Genomic DNA, 19,959 nt, shown 5'->3' with positions numbered 1-19,959 from the left:
CTGTGCATTGGCCTTCATCAATCATGGAGTTGAGTTTAGGAGCCAAGAGGTAATGTTGCAGCTATATAGGACCCTGTTCAGACCCCATTTGGAGTACTGTGCTCAGTTCTGATCACCTCACTACAGGAAGGATGTGGAAACTATAGAAAGGGTGCAGAGGAGATTTACAAGGATGTTGCCTGGATTGGAGAGCATGCCTTATGAGAATAGGTTGAGTGAACTCAGCTTTTCCTCCTTGGAGTGACGGAAGATGAGAGGTGACCTGATAAATGTGTATCATTGCACATGATGCGGAGCATTGATGGTGTGGATAGTCAGAGGCTTTTCTCCAGGGCTGAAATGGCTAACACAAGAGGGCACAGTTTTAAAGTGCTTGGAAGCAGGTACAGAGGAGATGTCAGGAGTAAGTTTTTTACACAGAGTGGTGAGTGCGTGGAATGGGCTGCCAGCAACGGTGGTGGAGACGGATACGTTACGGTCTTTTAAGAGACTCCTGGGCAGGTACATGGAGCGCAGAAAAATAGAGGGCGATGGGTAACCCTAGGTAATTTCTAAAGATAAGGACATGTTCAGAACAGCTTTGTAGGCTGAAGGGCCTATATTGTACTGTAGATTTTCTATGTTTCTATACAAATCACTTCTCAGGCAGGGGTTGATATGTTCCATCAGCAAACTCTCAAAACACTTAATCACAGTGAATGGTGAACCATTGGATGGTTGTCATTGAGGGAGTTTACAATGTTCTTCTTAGGCACTGGTATAATTGAAGCTTGCTTAAAGCAGGTGGATACCACAGACTGCCAAAGTGAGTGGTTAAAGAACACTCCAGCCAATTGTACTCTTTAGTTTTCAGCTAGGTAGACCATCTGGGCTGGATGATTTCCGCGGGTTCACCCTCCTGAAGGATGTTCTCGTGGCAGCCTCAGAGAATGAAATCACAGGTTGATAAGGGGGCTGTGGAAGTTTATGTTGGTTCTTACATGTTCTAACAGTCAAAGGGAGCACAGAAGGCATTGAGCACATCTGAAAGCGAAGCCTTGTTTCACCTATGCTGCTTGATTTTGCTTCGTAAAAAGTGATAAACTCGATCCCTGCCACAGCTGTCAAGCGTCCTTCATTGATTCAGTTTAGTTTGGAATTGCCATTTCCCTGTGAGATGGCTTTCTGGAGATCATAACTGGACCTCTTGTAACTTTCTTTGTTGCCAGACCTGAATGCCTCTGATCTGGCCCTCAGAAAGCTGTGGGTCTCAGGGTTCATCCAGGGCTTCCAGTTGGGGAAGACTCTGAATGATTTTGTGGGGACACACTTGTCTACAGCTGTTTTTACAAAGTCAGTGACAAACCATAAGACATAGGAGCAGAATTAGGTCATTTGACCCATTGAGTTTGCTCCACCATTTCATCATGGCAGATCAATTTCCCTCTTAACCCCAATCTCCTGCTTTCTCCCCGTATCCCTTCATGCCCTGACCAATCAAGAATCTATCAACCTTGCCCTTAAATCTACATAAAGACTTGGCCTTCACAGCTGCCTGTGGCAGAGACTTCCACAGATTCTCCACCCTCTGGCTAAAGAAATTCCTCCTGACATCCATTGTAAAAAGATGCCCCTCTATTCTGAGGCTGTGTCCTCTGGACTTAGACTCTCCCACCATAGGAAACTTCATCTTCACATCCACTCTGTCAAGATGTTTCACCATTCCATAGGTTTCAATGTGGTTACCCCTAATTCTTTTGAATTTAGCCCAGAGCCATCAAACACTCTTCATATGACAAGCTATTCAATCCTGGAATCATTTTCATGAACCTCCTTTGAACCCTCTCCAGTTTCAGCACATCCTTTCTAAGATAAGGGGCCCAAACCAGTTGACAATACTCCAAGTGAGATCTCACCAGGGCTTTATAAAGCTTCCACATTACATCCTTACTTTTATATTCTAGTCCTCTTGAAATGAATGCTAACATTGCATTTGCCTTCCTCACCACAGACTCAACTTGCAAACTAACCTTTAGGAAATCCTATATAATAACTCCCAATTATATGCCCCTCCACCTATCTTCATATCGTCTGCAAACTTTGCAACAAAGCCATCAATTCCATCATCCAAATCATTGACATATAACGTAAAAAGAATTGATCCCAGCACTGACCACTGTGGAACACCACTAGTCACTGGCAATTAGCCAGAAAAGGTTCCCTTTACTCCCACTCTTTGCCTCTTGCCACTCAGCCACTGCTTTATCCATGCTAGAATCTTTCCTGCCATACCATGTGTTAGTAGATTGTTAATCAGCCTCATGTGTGGCTGTCAAAGGCCTTCAGAAAACCCAAGTACACACCATCAAACAATTCTTATTTACCTATTCTGTTTGTCATTTCTTCAAAGAATTTCAACAAATTGTCAGGGAAGATTTTTCCTTGAGGAAGCCATGCTGTCTACAGCCTATTTTATCACGTGCCTCCAAGAACTGAGACCTCATCTTTAATAATAGACTCCAACATTTTCCCAACCACAGAGGTCAGACTAACTGACTTATAGTTTCCTTTCTTCTGCCTCTCTCCCTTCTTGAAGAGTGGAGTGACATTTGCAATTTTCCAGGTTTCCAGAACCATTCCAGAATCTAGTGATTTTGAAAGATCATTACTAATGCCTCCACGATCTCTTTAGCCACCTCTTTCAGAACACTGAGGTGTACACCATCTGGTCCAGGTGACTCACCTACCTTCAAACCTTTCACTTCCCTGAGAACCTTCTCTCTGGTTATGATAACTACACACACTTCATGACCTCTGATACCTGCAACTTCCACTATACAGCTAGTGTCTTCCACAGTGAAGACTGATGCAAAATTCTGACTCAGTTCGTCCGCTATTTCATTGACTCCAATACTACCTCTTCAGCACCATTTTCCAGTGGTCCAATATCCACTCGTGCCTCTTTTTTACACTTTATCTATCTGAAGAAACTTTTGGTATCCTCTTTAATATTATTGGCTAGCTTAATCTTTACCTTCTTAATGACTTTTTTAGTTGCCTTCTGTTGGTTTTTAAATGCTTCCCTATTCTCTAACTTCCCACTAATCTTTACTCTATTACATGCCCTCTCTTTGGCTTTTGGGTTAACTTTGACTTTTCTGGTTATCCATGGTTGCATCATCTTTGCTTTAGAACTACTTCTTTCACTTAGGGACGTACACATCCTGTGCCTTTGGAATTGCTTCCAAATGTGGTGTATTAATTCAGATCCACAGATGAGTCCTTGAATACAGCCCAGACTACCAATCACGTAGCCTTGCCTCTGCCTCTGCGATCTCTGGAGCCATGCTCTTTAGCCTCTGCCTGTATGCAGGTCGGAGCAGGACAGCCAAGTGATTCCATTTCCCGAGGTCGAGCCTGGGCATGGAATGATAGACAATAGGTGCAGAAGTAGACCATTCGGCCCCTCGAGTCTGCACCGTCATTCTTAGTTTGGGCATATATTTGATCCAATTCTTTAATCTGGTTAATGAGGTCTAATCGATCTGCAGGGGATCTTCTGTTGAGATTTGCTGTGTAAGAGATTATTTGCCCCCTCAGATATGCTTTCATGGCATCCCAGACAATCTGGGATGGCACTTCAGGTGATGTATTAGTGTTAAAATAAAAGATTATCTGATCCTTAATAAATTTTAAAAAATCATCATCCGATAGTAAAGTTGAATCAAACCGCCAGTGTTTATTCCTCTGAGGGAGACCAGGCAAATTCAGAGAGAGAGTAATTGGGGCATGGTCAGAGATCAGTATACACTGATAGTCACAAGAGTGGGCAAATGGAATAAGTTGGTTATCGAGTAAGAAATAATCAATTCTCGTGAAGGTATAGTGAACATGTGAGAAAAAAGAATAATCTCTCTCCGTAGGATGGAGGAAACGCCATATATCAGAGATACCATAATTAGAGAGAAACGATTGGATAGCTAAGGCAGATTTAGTAGGTGGTCTAGTAACAGAGGACGATCGATCCAAATTAGGATCTAACCAACAATTGAAGTCACCACCCAGTATAAGAGAGTATGAGTTTAAGTCTGGTAGTGAGGAAAAAAACCGTTCAAAAAAATTAACATCATCAAAGTTGGGGGCATACAGGTTTGCTAGTGCAACTTTAGTGTTATATAGTTTGCCAGAAACAATAATAAAACGGCCATTTATATCAGATACTTTATTATGGAGTTCAAAAGGAATATTTGAGTTAATAAGAATGGAGACTCCCCTAGCTTTAGCAGTAAAGGATGAATGAAAATGCTGACCCGCCCACTTTGACAAAAGCAGGGAGTTATCAGAACAACGAATATGAGTTTCTTGAAGGAAAGCAATGTCAGCTTTGAGTTGTTTGATATGTGAGAATACCTTCCTCCTTTTAACAGGGTGATTCAATCCCTTTACATTCCAGCTCACGAATTTAAGTGCACTAGCCATTATCGATTACTAATGCATAAAAGGCAGAAGGCATATAAAAAGTCAAGCAGTACAATAGCAGTCTGGGAGCAGAGATGTAAACATAGATTCGTAAAATCAACACATATACATGTCCTGAGCAAGAGATATAGTATATACAGTGAGTGATGTTGGAACTAGAAAACTCACCCCATCCACACAACCCAAAACTAGACGGCTACCAAAACAAGTAGCTAGCTCTACCAAAAAAATTAACCCAAATACAACTTCCAGATCTGCGTCATTAACAGCAGTTCCGTGTAAATACTATAATAAGTAGTAACTAGTTTATGCACTAAAAAACATAACTACAGATTAGAACACCTTCTGCAGGAATATAAAACATAATACAGAGAAAATCAGAAGAGGACCAAAACTAACCTGCCAGTGAAAAACTTATAGAAGAATAAAGTAAGAGAAAGGAAAAAAAAGAGATTAAAAAAAGGAGAGGAAGGGGAAAATTATAAATTCAAGACGAGTATTTATCAACAATTTACAGAGAAGAGAGAAAAAAATTCAGAAATTAGAAAAAAGGGGTGAAGAAAAGAAAAAAAGTATAATAAAATAAATAAATATAAAAAGAAGGAAAAATAGATCGGCAATTAAACTGTGAACCAACAAACAGGAAGGCCTTCACTGAAGACTTCAAACCTCCAAACCAAGTTAAAGTCAGTTGTAGAACTCTGAGTCTGAGTCCAGAAAAAGTAATTTTACTACGAGAAGTATTTATCCACCATTTTAGAAGGTCTGATCGGGTTCCGAAGATGGCTGGATAGCCGGAAGACTTGCCACAAATGCTTCAGCTTCCTTGGCTGACTTAAACCATTTGTATTTCCCAGTGTTAAGTTTGATTCGTAGATCAGCAGGGGAACGAAGCGAGGGCTTAAAACCACGATCAAAAAGCACTTTCATTGCACCTTTAAACTCAGCGCACATCTTTAAGGTCTGGGGTGCAAAATCTTCCACAAAGCGAATGGTTGTATCCTGGAAAATAAAAGAACCTTTGCGACGTGCCTCTACGATCAGACGGTGTTTTACCTGGTATTGATGGAAGCACAAGATTACTGGTCGCGGGCTGTTGCCCAGAATTCCAGCGGGAACATGGACCCGGTGTGCCCGTTCAAGCTCAGGTGGGTTCGGGAGCAAATCTTTCCCGAATATCTCACAGAGAAACTCGGCAAAAAACTTCACTGTTGATCCCTGTTCGGTGGCCTCTGGCAATCCAAGAATTCTAAGATTGCAGCGTCTGCTGCGATTTTCGAGATCTACCATTTTGAAAAGGAGTTTGTTACACTTTTCCTCCAAGCTGGAACAGAGAGTCTCCAAGTATCGAACACGACTTTCTAAATCTTCAGAAATCGAATCGATGCGAGATAAGTGTTGGGCATGTTTGCCCACCTTGTCGTTGATTTGATCAATCTTGACCTCCAACTGTTTGAAAGCGGTTTTGAATTCCTTTAAAATTTCGTATCGGAGCTGACCGAGCGCAGCCAGGGTCTCGTCTGAGAGAGCCGGAGCTTCCTTTCTCCCGCATTTAGAGCTCTTGCTAGACATTGTAAGTTAGATGTGTTCACAGGCAAGTAAGAGGTACCGAAAAAGTTCCCAACTAAGGTTTAAAAAATGGAGACATTTAGTGCAAAGGTAGCGACAGTAACGGGACAAAAGTTCGGAGCAGCTAGGCAATCGCCATCTTACCGGAAGTTCCAGTCCCCCTGCACCGCCATTCTGAGATCATGGCTGATCATTCAATATCAATACCCAGTCCCTGCCTTGTCCCCATATCCCTTGATTCCCCCATCCATCAGATATCTATCTAGCTCCTTCTTGATAGGCGTTCCTTATCTTTGTATTGCAGTGGTCTTGGTGGTCTAGTGTGCTAGGACCTCTAGTGCTGCAGTTAATATGCTGATGGTAATATGGCAAAGATTTCTTCAAACAAGCCTGATTAAAATCCCTAATTATGATTTGAAATGCTTTGGAGTGGGCTGTTTCTTGTTTGGCAATGGCATCTTTTAGTATTCCAAGTGCCTGATTACAGTCTGTTGCTGGTGGTATGTAACAATGAATTTCTGCAGGAAAACACTTCAGTAAAGTGGATTTAGCTGAGGCCTACCTGCCGATGGCAATGGAAAAAGAGTCCAATGTTTTTCTCACCATCTTTTTCTTCAGTGGTTGGTAAGTTGATGGAGAAGATCCTGAGAGGCAGGATTTATGAACATTTGGAGAGGCATAATATGATTAGGAATAGTCAGCATGGGTTTGTCAAAGGCAGGTCATACCTTATGAGCCTGATTGAATTTTTTGAGGATGCGACCAACCACATTGATGAAGGTAGAACAGTAGATGCAGTGTATATGGATTTCAGCAAAGCATTTGATAAGGTTCCCCATGCAAGGCTTATTCAGAAAGTAAGGAGGCATGGGGTACGAGGTGGACCCAGAAATGGCTTGCCCACTGAAGGCAAAGAGTGGTGGTAGATGGATCATATTCTGCATGAAGGTCGGTGACCAGTGGTGTGCCTCAGGGATCTGTTTTGGGACCTCTACTCTTTGTGATTTTTATAAGTGACCTTGATGAGGAAGTGGAGGGATGGGTTAGTAAGTTTGCTGATGACTCAAGGGTTGGGGGTGTTGTGGATAGTGTGGAGGGCTGTCAGAGGTTACAGTGGGACATTGATAGGATGCAAAACTGGGCTGAGAAGTGGCAGATGGAGATTAACCCAGATAAGATTTTGATCTGAGAATCAGAACGGGAGTGTGACGGGACCCATTTTGATTTTTTTCTTCTTCTCATCGGAGTTAAGAGAGGTGGGACTGTGCAGACATCTGATGTCAGGCAGTGAGGCGCAGAAGATCTAAAAGGACAGAAATCCTGATTCGGGTTTAATTTGGAGAAGGAAGTCTGAGAATCAGAACGGGAGTGCGGCGGGAGCTATTTGGATTTTTTCTTTTTCTCATCAGAGTTAAGAGAAGCGGGACTGCGCAGATGTCTGATGTCAGGCAGTGAGGCACGGAAGATTTAAAAGGAAGACAGCCTTATACAGCGGGCAGCGTCGTTTGTGGGAAGTGAAGTGAGCCAGGAGCAGAGTGAAGGCTCGAGGGCTTTGGCTCAACGGGCTTAGGCGGAAACGGGTGAGACAAGGTAGGTTTAGTTTTCAATTTTTCCTGTTATTTGAGGAAAGGGGGAATTATGAGTGTGAGGGCAGCTTTTTGATCTTGGTGTTGAATGTGGGAGGTCCTGGAGTCTCCTAGCCTCCTGGACATCCACATCTGGCCAGGTACGTTGAGGGACCATGTTTGGGAACTGGAGCTGCAGCTCAATGACCTTCATCTGGTCAAGGAGAGTGAGGAGTTGATGGAGAGGAGTTACAGGCAGGTGGTCACACCAGGGCCACAGGAGGCAGTCAGGTGGGTCACGATTAGGAGGGGGAAGGGGAAGAGTCAAGTACTGGAGAGTACCCCAGTGGCTGTATCCCTTGACAATAAGTACTCCTGTTTGAGTACTGTTGGGAGGGGACAGCCTACCTGGAGGAAGCAACAGTGGCCGTGCCTCTGGCACAGAGTCCGGCCCTGTAGCTCAGAAGGGTAGGGAAAGAAAGAGGAAGGCAGTAGTAATAGGAGACTTGATAATTAGGGGGTCAGATGGGCGATTCTGTGGACGCAGTCAGGAGACCCAAATGGTAGTTTGCCTCCCTGGTGCCAGGGTCCAGGATGTTTCTGATCATGCCCAAGATATCTTGAAGTGGGAGGGTGAGGATCCAGAGGTCATGGTACATATAGGTACCAATGACATAGGTAGGAAAAAGGAAGAGGTCCAGAAAGGAGAATATATGGAGTTAGGAAGGGAGTTGAGAAGAAGGAATGCAAAGGTAGTAATCTCGGGATCACTGCCTGTGCCACGCAACAGTAAGAGTAGGAATGGAATGAGGAGGAGGATAAATGCATGGCTGAGGGATTGGAGCAGGGGGCAGGGGTTCAAGTTTCTGGATCATTGGGACCTCTTTTGGGGCAGGTGTGACCTGTACAAAAAGGACGGGTTGCACTTGAATCCAAGGGGGACCAATATTCTGGTGGGGAGATTTGCTAAGGCTACTGTGGAGACTTTAAACTAGAATGGTTGGGGGGAGGATCAAATTGAAGAGACTAGGAAAGAGGAGGCTAGTTCACAAATAGAGAAAGCTAGCAGACAGTGTGTGAGGGAATATAGGCAGATGATAGAGAAGGGGAATACAGTCCGAAGATGTAGGGGAGAAGGAAGAAAAAGAAGATAGTAAAGTTGTTTGCACCATTAGGGATAAACAGAGAGTAACAGGTGGAGAGGTTCTTAAATGCATTTATTTTAATGCTAGGAGCATTGTAAGAAAGGTGGATGAGCTTAGAGCATGGATTGATACCTGGAAATATGATGTTGTAACTATTAGTGAAACATGGTTGCAGGAGGGCTGTGATTGGCAACTAAATATTCCTGGATTTTGTTGCTTCAGATGCGATAGAATTGGAGGGGCAAGAGGGGGAGGTGTTGCATTGCTTGTCAGAGAAAATATTACAGCATTGTTTTGACAGGATAGATTAGAGGGCTCATCTAGGGAGACTATTTGGGTGGAATTGAGGAATGGGAAAGGTGTAGTAACACTTATAGGGGTGTATTATAAACCACCTAATGGGGAGAGAGAATTGGAGGAGCAAATGAAGGATGTAATAGAGAAATGGAGGTCATTTAAAGGGGAAATTTTGAGGGTACAGAATCTTTATGTTCCAGTTAGGTTGAAAGGAAAGGTTAAAAGTTTGACAGCCATGGTTTTCAAGTGATATTGGAAACTTGGTTCAGGAAAAGAGATATATCTACAATAAATATAGGCAGCATGGCATAAATGAGGTGCTCAAGGAATATGAAGAATGTAAAAAGAATCTTAAGAAAGAAATTAGAAAGGCTAAAAGAAGATATGAGGTTGCTTTGGCGAGTAAGGTGATAATAAATCCAAAGGGTTTCTACAGTTATATTAATAGCAAAAGGATAGCGAGGGATAAAATTGGCCACTTAGAGAATCAGAGTGGACAGCTATGTGTGGAGCCGAAAGAGATGGGGGAGATTTTGAACAATTTCTTTTCTTTGGTATTCACTAAGGAGAAGGATATTGAATTGTGTAAGGTAAGGGAAACAAGTCAGGTAGTTATGGAAACTATGATGATTAAATAAGAGGAAGTACTGATGCTTTTAAAGTATATAGAAGTGGATAAGTCTCCGGATCCTGACAGGATATTCCTTGACAGAAATTAGTGTAGAAATAGCAGGGGCTCTGTCCAAAATATTTCAAATGTTTTTAGAAACGGGGATGGTGCCAGAGGATTGGTGTATTGCTCATGTGGTTCCATTGTTTAAAAAGGGTTCTAAGAGTAAACCTAGCAATTATCGGCCTGTCAGTTTGACGTCAGTGCTGGGTAAATTAATGGAAAGTATTTTTAGAGTTGGTATATATAATTATCTGGATGAACAGGGTCTGATTAGGGACAGTCAACATGGATTTGTGTGTGGAAGGTCATGTTTGACAAATCTTACTGAATTTTTTGAAGAGGTTACTAGGAAAGTTGACGAGGGGTAATGCAGTGGATGTTGTCTATATGAACTTCAGTAAGGCCTTTGACAAGGTTCCACACAGAAGGTTAGTTAGGAAGGCAAAATTGTTAGGTATTAATATTGCAGTAGTAAAATGGATTCAACAGTGGCTGGATGGGAGATGCCAGAGAGTAGTGGTGGATAACTGTTTGTCAGGTTGGAGGCTGGTGACTAGTGGTGTGCCTCGGTGGATGATAGGGTGGTAAATTGGATTAGTAAGTATGCAGATGGTACTAAGGTAGGTGGCATTGTGGATAATGAAGTAGGTTTTCAAAGATTGCAGAGAGATTTAGGCCAGTTAGAAGAGTGGGCTGAACGATGGCAGATGGAGTTTAATGCTGATAAGTGTGAGGTGCTACATTTTGGTAGGAATAATCCAAATAGGACATACATGGTAAATGGTAGGGCATTGAAGAATGCAGTAGAACAGAGTGATCTAGGAATAATGGTGCATAGTTCCCTGAAGGTGGAATCTCATGTGGATAGAGTGATGAAGAAAGCTTTTGGTACGCTGGCCTTTATAAATCAGAACATTGAGTATAGGAGTTGGGATGTAATGTTAAAATTGTACAAGGCATTGGTGAGGCCCAATTTAGAGTATTGTGTACAGTTCTGGTCATCAAGTTAAAGGAAAGATGTCAACAAAATAGACAGAGGAGATTTACCAGAATGTTACCTGGGTTTCAGCACCTAAGTTACAGAGAAAGGTTGAACAAGTTAGGTCTTTATTCTTTGGAGCATAGAAGGTTGAAGGGGGACTTGATAGAGGTACTTAAAATTATGAGGGGGATAGATAGAGTTGACGTGGATAGGCTTTTTCCATTCAGAGTAGGGGAGATTCAAATAAGAGGACATGAGTTGAGAGTTAAGGGGCAGAAGTTTAGGGGTAACACGAGGGGGAACTTCTTTACTCAGAGAGTGGTAGCTGTGTGGAACGAGTTTCCATTAGAAGTGGTAGAGACAGTTTTGATATCGTCATTTAATAAAAAATTTGGATAGGTATATGGACAGGAAAGGAATGGAGGGTTATGGGCTGAGTGCAGGTCGGTGGGACTAGGTGAGAGTAAGTTTTGGCCTGTTTCCGTGCTGTAATTGTTATATGGTTATAAGTATGAGGTGACTCATTTTGGTAGGTCAAATATGATGGCAGAATATAGTATTAATGGTAAGATTCTTGGCAGTGTGGAGGATCAGAGGGATCTTGGGGTCCGAGTCCATAGGACGCTCAAAGCTGCTACACAGGATGACTCTGTGGTTAAGAAGGCATAAGGTGCATTGGCCTTCATCAACCGTGGGATTAAGTTTGAGAGCCCAGAGGTAATGTGGCAGATATATAGGACCTTGGTCAGACCCCACTTGGAGTATTGTGCACATTTCTGGTCACCTCACTACAGGAAGGATGTGAAAACCACAGAAATGGTACAGAGGAGATTTACAAGGATGTTGTCTAGATTAGGGAGCATGCCTTATGAGAATAGGCTGAGTGAACTTGGCCTTTTTTCCTTGGAGTGAAGGAGGATGAGAGGTGACCTGATAGAGGTGTACAAGATAATGAGAGGCATTGATTGTGTGGATAGTCAGAGGCTTTTACCCAGGGCTGAAATGGCTAGCATGAAAGGGCATAGTTTTAAGGTGCTTGGAGGTAGGTACAGAGGAGATGTCAGGGGTAAGCTTTTTACACAGAAAATGGTGAGTATACAGAATAGGCTGCCGGTGGTGGTGGTGGAGGTGGAAACGATAGTGTCTTTTAAGAGACTTTTGGATAGGTACATGAAGCTCAGAAAAATAGAGGGCAATGGGTAAGCCTAGGTAGTTCTATGGTAAGGACATGCTCGGCACAGATTTGTGGGCCAAAGGGCCTGTATTGTGTTGTAGGTTTTCTATGTTTCTATGTTTTTTTAAACACTCACAAAGGGACTTATAGCTATAATAGTCTTATTTTTAGAGTAGCATCTGCACCCGCACTCTGGCAAAAAGCTCTGGACCAGGTACTACAAGGCAGCCCAGGCTCTCAGTGGATGACATCATTGTTACCTGACAAGGGACACCTTCAAAATATCAGGATTGTGTTAAAAAGATTAGAAGATTATGGGCTCAGAGCATGACACAATAAGTGTGAATTCTTTAAACCAAGCATCATGTACTGTGGCCACACCATTGGCACACAAGATTAATACAAAATTCAAATAGTGGTGGATGCCCCAAGGCCAAAGGACTTGTCACAGTTGCAGTCCTTTTAAGGATTTGGCAATTACTGTAACAGTTTCCTGTCAAACCTGGCTACTGTGCTCCACCCCTGGAACACATTACTACAGATTGGGAAGAAATGGCAATGGACAAAGCAGTATGAGGTGGCTTTCCAAAAGACAAAGGAAATGGTGATGATAGACACTATACTTACACAATATAATGCACACTGTCCAGTGAAGCTCATCTGTGACACCTTGCCCTATGGTATAGTTGCAGTTATGTCACAAGTTATGAGTGGTGGAAGTGAACACCCTTTGCATCACATTCCCTTACCACTGCAGGGAAAAAATTGCACCAAGAGAGGTCTTACACTGCTTTGTAGTGTAAAATGTTTCAACCAGTAGTTCTATGAGAGATAGTTCACCCTCATCACTGATCATCAACCACTGGTATCCATCCTCAGTCCACAGAAGGGTATTACACTAATGGCAGCAGCGTAGATGCAGAGTGGGCTCTGTTTCTTACAGGGCACAGTTACAGGATCGAATTCAAGAGGACGATTGATCATGCAATTGCTGATGGATTGTCCCATTTACCTTTAGAAAAGAAAATACCTGAACATCTGAGTTGGAGTTCATAACTAAACATGGAGGAGTGTTGCATATTAATATTTCAGTAATATTTGAGTAGAATTGTAAATATATTGTTTGATTAAGCATTCTTTGTTTACATAATTACAGTCTATATGTAAATGTATGTGATTGGCATACATCATTTTGTCACCACGTCATAAGTACAGGTCTCGCTAAAGTATATACTAACTGTGTACACTTTTATCCTGGTCTTTTATTGTTTTTCTTTCAATTAGTTTTATGTTTTGAAATTTCAAAACATAACACTAATAAGTCAGCAAGTACATATCATCTTCATTTACCCTAGAACATGAAATGGTGAACTACTGCCCTGAAGCTCTGCAGTTTGTTTGGGCAAAGTAACTGCACGATGCTGGTGAGTAAGAAATTCCAACGTTCTGACTCAGCATCAGTGAACTTTGAGTTACATATTGCCACTTCAGGGCAGTGTGAAGTGGGTGAGGGTGAGGGGGAGGCTTGGGGGTGCAGGAGAAGCTTGCATCTGCTGGTGTTTGCATGTGTCTGCAGCCGTTGTCCTTTCAAGCAGCAGAATTCATGGACTTGCAAGCACTGTTGTAAAGGTTATGGTGTGTCAGTATGGAATATCTGACAACCCTTGCATCTTAACAATTGATTGACTGAACATTTAAAGTTGGGGATTGGCACTAACCAAGTGTTGCTTTGTCCTCCTTTGTCCCGGATGGTGGTAAGCCCTTTCTGTGCTTTGAGATCAGCACTTAATTCTGGCAGTTGAAGGCACATCAGATTCTTCATTTAAACTTCGTATATAATCTACTTTGCTTTGAGGAACCAACAGGTGAATCGCAGCTCTGACCTTTTCAAGCCATGTGAATGGTCCAGTTAAATTTCAGGTTAATAAAGTCCAAATGTTAATGGTACTGTCTTAGGGTGTATTACTTTATAATGGAGAACAGGTTAATGATGAAACAGATGAATATGGCTGAGCTTAGAGATTGCACAAGGGACTTTCTGCAGTGATATCCTAGGGCTGAGATAATTTTATATGTTGATTATTTTACTCTCCTAGAGACTGAATGAAGCCTTTTGTACATAATTGCTTTCAAGGTCTTATCAACACTAAAGTATGAGTAGATGTATTAAAATTCAAAAATGATGTAAAAGACATGCAAATATTGAAATTAGATTGGAATTTATCTATCGCAGATTTATGAATGACAAAGAATATTTAAATTTGTGAGGGAAATGGTCATTGAGTGGACTTATCAAGAGACAGGAATTTAAATAAGTGCGTGAGGCAGACTACATTAATTTTAATTTGGTTTAGTTTACTTTGTAAAACATACTGAGGTTGCCATTTTTCAATTATTCCTATTTCACTTCAGCAGTCAGTGAATAATAATAATGCATATTTATTCCCTTTGCTTGATATAGTTAGACTTATTGATGACCTTTCAATACAGATTTGGCATGGTCAGATTTTAAAACATTGGCATTTAAATAATCTCAGTTTGTTGCATGGAAATTGCTGTGGAAAGCTTTTAAAGAATATTTCTCTAAGTATAGGGTGGCTGAGAAATGATGCACAGATTTCAACAAGTGAAATTTAAGCATTCATATGCAACTAGAACTGTCTTCAATGGCTCTGATGGTTTGAACCAAATTGTGTTTTAACTATGTGTATTGTAGTCTTTTCATGTGAATATAGTATTTGGTCGTATGGTAAAGCATGGTGTGGCATTTTGATGTCAAATAAATGTACATCTGGGCAGTGTGAAGTGTGATCTTTCAATGTTCAGTGTTACTTAGGTGTGTAAGGCATAATCATTGGATGGTGGTTAGAGTGGATTTTAATGGTGTTGTTTGATGAGGTGCTGCATAGAAGTTTGATTGAGTGTGTGTATGGTATTTTGAAATGCTATTGCATGGATTTCTGGTAGCCTATGATAACGTGGTCTTTTGTCTGAATATGGGGAACAATTGATATCAGTGTGTAAACTATATTTAAAGTACATTTTAAATAATGGACTACTTTCACTAAGGACATGCCAACATGCTGGTTGAGAATATCTTCTCTATCTTATTCTAGGAATTAACAACCCTTTGAATGGGAATTCAAAGCTCAAAGTGCATTTATTATCGATGTATACATTATCCAACTTGTGATCTGTCTCCTCACAGGCAGCCACAAACCAAGAAACTCAAAAGAACCCATAAAAAAAACCCAACAATACCCAATGTGCAGACAGAAAATAAAACAAATCATGCAAGCAATGAAAGTAAGCATATAGCATTTAGAATGAAAGTGAGTCCTCAGACACAAAGCCCGGAGCTTCTGGGGCAGGCCACAGCCTCAGCCTTAATTCAGCACACAGCGGAGTGAACGTCACGAAGCCCGCAGACACCAAACCGAGAGCAGGCAGATCCATCCCATGGCCTCAGCCTCAGTGAGAGTGGAGTAAATGTCACAGAAATTGTTTCATTTTCGTTCCCAGCCGTTTCTGGCATCTCCAAGCCTGATTGCTTGAAATCACAGTGAGCAAAGCAGTTCTGAATGTCTTACAGCTTATTTCTCGCCAGCTATCATTGACAATCATCACCACTGTTTGAACACAAGCACATGTAACTGAAGCTATTTATGAACTGTTCATTCTAAGCATGGTTTAGAGTCTAATGGCCACGCAAGTGCACACGACTGATGCTAATTAAAAAACTGTTCAGCAACTGTCTCTTGTCCCAATTAAGCAGTGTAATTCCCAAATAAACTAAGGGAATCATGACTATTTTCTCCATTAGTTTTGTTCCTTAAGGGTTGTCCCAAAAAAGCCCCAATTAACCCATGGCCCAATTAACTGGAACTGTCTTAAGCCACAGTAACTATTCATTATACAGAATTCATTTGGGTTTTATGCACCAACCCAACAACAGGAAGGTATTGGCTGATACATTATACCAAGTCAATGCTAGGGAGAAATAAGATATAAGGAAGGACTGAGACTAAAGCAGAGTACATATCATGTTTATCTTAGTATTCTAATCACAAACAAGAGAAAATCTGCAGATGCTGGAAATCCAAGCAACACACACAAAATGTTGGAGGAACTCAGCAGGCCAGGTAGCGTCGATAGAAGAGAGTACAGTTGATGTTTTGGGCCGAGACCTGCTGCATTCCCCCAGCATTCTGTGTGTCCATCTTAGTATTCTGTTTGATTGGGTAGCAATGTTCAAAGATCACCTGAGCAAGGTGTCACCAAAGATCAAAGTATATTACAAAATACCTGGTAAGCTGGCAGATTCATTGTAAGGAACAGTTTTACAACTTCCCATCTCATGCCCACAATCATTCACCATGTATTTAATCAGCACACTAAACACATTGACCTTAACTCACCAAATCACATAATCACAGGGCCTTGAAAGCTAACTCACCTTTCATGGTTCCCAGATCTGAAGTAATTTCCTGCTCTTCGTATTAAAAACAAAACTTAAATAAAAGCACGCTGCTCAAGCATGCTAACTCAAGACTGTTCAATTACCCAAAACCACAAAGTGTAGATCTGGCATTACATCAAACATCATGATTAAACTGAATTTAATCATATTTTGTCCTTTGTATGGTATTTTGAATGCAATATTTGCTGTGTTCTTCTGCTTGATAAAAAAAAGGACGCATTGTTAAAATATATGGAGCCATATTGCTTCTGTTTGATCAAACACAACAGAATATGAGAGACAAATGAAAAAAATGTCACTTTCAAGTATAAATTGAAGCAGATACACAGATGGGGACGTTCTCTAGAACCTTTTGATCTTCTTTGCAACATTCCTGACAAAAACTTTGATAAATATAGTAACTCCCCTTCCCATACAATTTGCAACCATCTGACTGAGTTTTCAGCAGCTTCTGTGTTACCTGGAGGATTGTCCCATTGTTTTCCCTCTATATTTTAAGATAGGTAGATTGCTTTAACTCTTTATAACATGGTAAGTCAGGTTTAGAATATGACATGCTGTTTTATGTTCCCTGCTATTATTCATTAGAGTGTTCCAAATCCCCAGAAAACATTAAGATCACAGCCACACAAAGCCAAACCACTTATAGGCAATGATTTTCTGTCTGGAAAGGAAAATCTATAAAAAAAATGTGTGTCAACCATGACATAAGGCACAAGCAATTCAGTAAGGTGCTTTGACATTTCATTCCTCTATATCAGTAAACACTTCTTTTTGAAGATGGAGCCTTTGGAAACTGTTTTACACACCAGAAGTTGCATTTGCCTCAGTAATAAAAGGAAGCATTAGATCTCGGTCTATGAGATTATAAAAGACAAATATTAGGGGTTTGGGCAAATTTATAGTTTCAAACAGTGACGGCATATATTTGGAGCTTTAGCATAAAACTGGTGGGTGGTAGACAGGATTGCAAATGAGAAGAACATGTAATAAATGCTCCTAGTGGTAAAAAGACAAGCATCTGGCTTTGCCACATGATAGGCAAAAGGTACCTGGGGCCTTATAGTTCTGGAGGGGTGACCATCAACGTGTCTATCTTTTGCCTCTGGCAAAGGTGCGCGTTTGAAACAAATATTTTATATTTAATTTATAACCACAAATGGACATATGATCAGAATATCAGGCAGCTGCTGTGGAGAGGGAAACAAAGGCAAATACTTCTGAAAGATCAATAAATTCTGCAAGGTTCAGAAAAATCAAAACCCTGGTAGGTTTTCTTTGTTTCTGTCTCCATACATACTGCCTGATCTGCTGAGCACTTCCAGCAGTTCCTGACTAGTATTTGGGATCATTGCAAGCAACTCATTGATAAAAAGAACAGTTTGGGTCACTCCCTGTACGAATGTGCTGTCTACCAAACATTTCATTGAGAGCTGCACTCTTTACAACTGGCCAAAGAGGCAGATAAAAATTCATATTGAGCAGCAACACCAATAAAAACTCCCACATTAGGAAGATCTTTTGTGTAACACACCATAAGGTTTCACTGCTAATGTAATGGTTTCTCTGTAGCAGCAATGTTTGGGTTATGACTAGAGATAATGAGGGTTTGGAATTAAGTCAAGACAAGACAAGACAAGTCACTTTTTATTGTCACTTTGACCATAACTGCTGGTATAGTATGCAGTAAAAATGAGACAACATTTTTCAGGACCATGGTGTTACATGAAACAGTACAAAAACTAGACTGAACAATGTAAAAAAAAACAACAGAGAAAAATTACACTAGACTACAGACCTACCCAGGGCTGCATAAAATGCACAAAACAGTGCAGGCATTACAATAAATAATAAACAAGACAATAGGGCAGTAAGGTGTCAGTCCAGGCTCTGGGTATAGGCAATAGACAATAGGTGCAGAAGTAGACCATTCGGCCCCTCGAGTCTGCACCGCCATTCTGAGTTCATGGCTGATCATTCACTATCAATACCCAGTCCCTGCCTTGTCCCCATATCCCTTGATTCCCCTATCCATCAGATATCTATCCAGCTCCTTCTTGAAAGCATCCAGAGACTTGGCCTCCACCGTCTTCCGAGGCAGTGCATTCCACACCTCCACAACTCTCTGGGAGAAGGAGCTCTTCCTCAACTCTGTTTTAAATAACTGACCTCTTATTCTCAATCCATGCCCTCTGGTACTGGACTCTCCCAACATCTGGAACATATTTCCTGCCTCAATCCTATAAAATCCTTTAATTATCTTAAACGTTTCAATCAGATCCCCTCTCAATCTCCTCAATTCCAGCGTGTACAAGCCCAATCTCTCCAATCTCTCTGCGTAAGACAGCCCTGCCATCCCAGGAATCAACCTAGTGAATCTACGCTGCACTTCCTCAATTGTCAGAATGTCCTTCCTTAAACCTGGAGACCAAAACTGTACACAATATTCCAGGTGTGGTCTCACCAGGGCCCTGTACAAATGCAAAAGGACATCCTTGCTCTTGTACTCAATTCCCCTTGTAACAAAGGCCAACATTCCATTTGCCCTCTTCACTGCCTGTTGCACTTGCTCATTCACCTTCATTGACTGGTGAACTAGGACTCCTAGGTCTCTTTGCATTTCTCCCTTACCTAACTCTACACCGTTCAGACAATACTCTGCCCTCTTGTTCCTGCTTCCAAAGTGGATAACTTCACATTTATTCACATTGAATGACATCTGCCAAGTATCTGCCCACTTATCCAAGTCTCCCTGTATTCTCCTAATGTCCTCTTCGCATGTCACACTGCCACCCAGTTTAGTATCGTCAGCAAACTTGCTGATATAGTTTTCAATGCCCTCATCTAAATCATTGACATAAATCGTAAAGAGCTGTGGTCCCAATACAGAGCCCTGTGGTACCCCACTAGTCACCTCCAGCCAGTCTGAGAAACACCCATTCACTGCTACCCTTTGCTTTCTATCTGCCAACCAGTTATCTATCCATGTTGAAACCCTGCCCCCAATGCCATGATCTCTGATTTTACTCACCAATCTCCTATGTGGCACCTTATCGAATGCCTTCTGAAAATCTAGGTACACAACATCCACTGGCTTACCCTCGTCTAACATCCTTGTTACACCCTCAAAAAACTCCAACAGATTAGTCAAGCATGATTTGCCCTTGGTAAATCCATGCTGGCTCGGCCTAATCCTATTTCTGCCATCAAGATGTGCCACTATTTCGTCCTTAATAATGGACTCAAGCATCTTCCCCACGACTGACGTTAGGCTAACAGGGCGATAGTTCTCCGTTTTCTCCTTCCCTCCCTTCTTGAAGAGTGGGATAACATTAGCCACTCTCCAATCTTCAGGAACTGATCCTGAATCTAAGGAACATTGGAAAATGATTACCAATGCATCCGCAATTTCCTGAGCCACCTCTTTTAGAACCCTCGGATGCAGACCATCTGGACCCAGGGATTTATTATCCTTCAGTCCTACCAGTCTACTCATCACAGTTTCTTTCCTAATGTCAATCTGTCTCAATTCCTCTGATATCTTATGACCCTGGCCCATACATACATCTGGGAGATTGCTTGTGTCCTCCCTGGTGAAGACAGATCTAAAGTACGC

The sequence above is a fragment of the Hypanus sabinus genome, chromosome 2 (assembly GCF_030144855.1).
Source record: "Hypanus sabinus isolate sHypSab1 chromosome 2, sHypSab1.hap1, whole genome shotgun sequence".
Classification (NCBI taxonomy): domain Eukaryota; kingdom Metazoa; phylum Chordata; class Chondrichthyes; order Myliobatiformes; family Dasyatidae; genus Hypanus; species Hypanus sabinus.
Note: the sequence above shows the minus strand (reverse complement) of the source record.